Genomic DNA, 2,799 nt, shown 5'->3' on the forward strand with positions numbered 1-2,799 from the left:
TCTGCCGTCCTCCGCCCCGCGCCGCCTCCCGCCCGCCCCCGCTCCCTCCCCGCCGCCTGCATCCAACTTTCAAAGAAATCGCCGACAGCAAACAAACAAACAAACTGTGGCCCTCGGACCCCTGAGCCCCCGCCCCCCAAATCTGCCTATCCTTGGTCAGGTTGCAAGGACTCAGGAAACCGGTCCAGGGAAAGATGGGGCTGAATCCCGGCTGCCCCCCACCCCATCTGCCCCCCACTCTACCTATGCCCTGCTGCAAGCACCCCACACCCCACCTGTGCCTCAGGAAACACCCACACCCCACCTGTGCCCCACACCCCATCTGCCTTCCACACCCCACCTGTGCCCCTCTGCTGTCCCTACATGACACTTGTGTCCCCAAGCCGCCCAGTGTCAGCTGGGAGGAGGGAGCAGTATGGGGACTTCCCTTAAACAGTCAGTGCCCCAGAAGCAGCTGGCGGTCCCGAGGAAGGTGCCCTGCAGAAGCCCAGGCTAGACTCTGACATTACTGCTTGCTAAAGGGGAAGTGGGATGACCCAGGCCACCTGGGTTCCCAGGAACCAGGCCCCAAGCCTAGCTTGGTGGGTCTAGACTACCCATTTCATATATGGGGACACTGAGGCACATGGAAGTCTCACTCCAAATTCACATTTCTTTTTTTCTTCATTATTAATACTTTTGAGACAGTCTTATGTAGCCCAAACTAGCCTTGAACTCCCCTGCCTCAGCCTCCAGTGATGATTGGTATGAGAGGCTTTGCCTAGCTGGAGGCCACCTTTCTGAAGGAGACATTTGCTCAAACCTGTCCCCCAGCCCTGCTGCCAAAACACAGTGTCCATAACATTCTTACAAGACTGGGTCATTTTCAGTCAAGGGTGAGGGATTCAGGCTCAGCAAGGCTGGTCTGTCGGCAAAAGGGACCCCAAGAAGATATGAGCCCTTATCACTGTCACAACAGTGAAATTGAGGCCCAGAGAAGGAAGCTCCCAGGAATGCTGGGAACAGAGCAGGTCATGTGGTGGTCAACCACAACACAGGAGGTGACTGTGATGCCAAAATCAGCTAACATGTTAGGAGCGCCCACAAACACTGGCCAAACCACCATAGACAGTAGATGCAAAACCCTGGGATGCAGAGGTCAGCCTAGGCTACATGAGCCCATTTTGAGTACCTCCGGATTTTAGGGGCTGCACACAGTAGGTTCAACATGTATAGTATGGAGGTGTGGCTCTGCCCTGGCCAACAGACAGCTTAGTCACTCTGCACCTCAGTTTCCCCCGTGGCTGTCTAATGTTCTGAGTTGTGGAGACACAAGCAGACACCTGCAATGATAGAATGCCAAGGGTGCGGTGGGCGGACACTAGATGGACACTCAGATGGACACTAGACTTGTATCTCCGTAGCATATTGGTTAAACATAAAAAGTGCATGGGTGGTGGTGGTGGTGGTGGTGGTGGTGGTGGTGGTGGTGGTGGTGGTGGTGGTGCACACCTTTAATCCCAGCACTCGAGAGGCAGAGGCAGGAGGATCTCTGTGAGTTTGAGACCAGCCTGGTCTACAATAGCGAGTTTCAGGACAGCTTCCAAAGCCACAGAGAAACCCTGTCTGGAAAAAAAAAAAATTAAGCTAGGTAGTGGTGGTGGTGCACACCTTTCATCTCAGCACTCAGGAGGCAGAGGCAGGGGGAATCTCTGTGGGTTCTAGGCCAGCCTGGTCTACCTATCTAGATGCTATCTCAGAAAAAAAAAATACATTGTTTTTGTTGTCCCTAACAGCAGCACTGAGGGAGGGGAGATGGCCACCTTAATATCAACAACTGTGAAACAGCACCATGTCCAAGACAAACCATTCCATGACCTCAGCAGGGGTCAACCTGAAATAGCTGGGGGGGGGGGCACAACTGTTCTCTGGAGCTATCTCCAAGGGCCACCCAGGTAGGGGCCCCAATCGGAAACTGCTGTCACTAGCCCAGCACAGTGGGAGTTGGGGACAGGGTGTCTTAGACTCCCTGGTTTCCAACCTCTGCAGCTGGCAGTAACTAGCCCCAATGTCCCCAGGACACAGTCAGCCCTGCTTGAGGCACACAGCTGCAGACCCAGCTAGAGAACTAGAGAAGAGTTTCACTTTCTTTTTCCGTTGTTTTTTCTCAACCAGGGTCCCGTGCAACCCAGGCTGTCTACACCTTGAGAGTGCCAGGACAGGCAGCTTTAAAAGAGGACACATGTCCGCCAGTGTGAACCACTACTTTGTGACTGCACGACGAGTACAGCTGGGCTCCAGAGCAAAGGTGGCAGGTTGAGTTGGGACCCCTCAAGGACAATAGAAGGGGTGGCTGTGACTATGCCTGTGGATATTACCATAGCATTACCTGCTCTTCCAGGGCCAAACCCAGGGCCTTTTGCAGGAAAGGCCAGTGACCACGCCCCCAGCCCCCACTGTGGGACTCTAGGCGGGGCTCCACCCTGACCACGCCCCCAGCCCCTCACTGGGGAATTCTAGGTGGGGTTCCTCTCTGACCACGCCCCCAGGCTCTCCCCAAAACAAACTTTCGAGAAAGGACTAAACTGTCTGACCCCACTCCACCCTCCAAGGAGTCTCGATGGAAGGACCCCACAGTGCAGCGGCCCAGAGGTCACCCGAGCCAAGCCTGTGCCAGGCCGTGCTGCACAGGGTGGTGACAGGACTGGCAGGTCCCAGATGGGAAACTGAGGCTGTGGGAGGGGCCCCCGAGGCGTGTGGCCCCCGAGGGAGCCAGGCTGGTGCAGCGGGCAGCCGCGACGCCGGGGTGGATCCCGGCCG

The sequence above is a fragment of the Cricetulus griseus genome, chromosome 5 (genome assembly GCF_003668045.3).
Source record: "Cricetulus griseus strain 17A/GY chromosome 5, alternate assembly CriGri-PICRH-1.0, whole genome shotgun sequence".
Classification (NCBI taxonomy): Eukaryota; Metazoa; Chordata; class Mammalia; order Rodentia; family Cricetidae; genus Cricetulus; species Cricetulus griseus.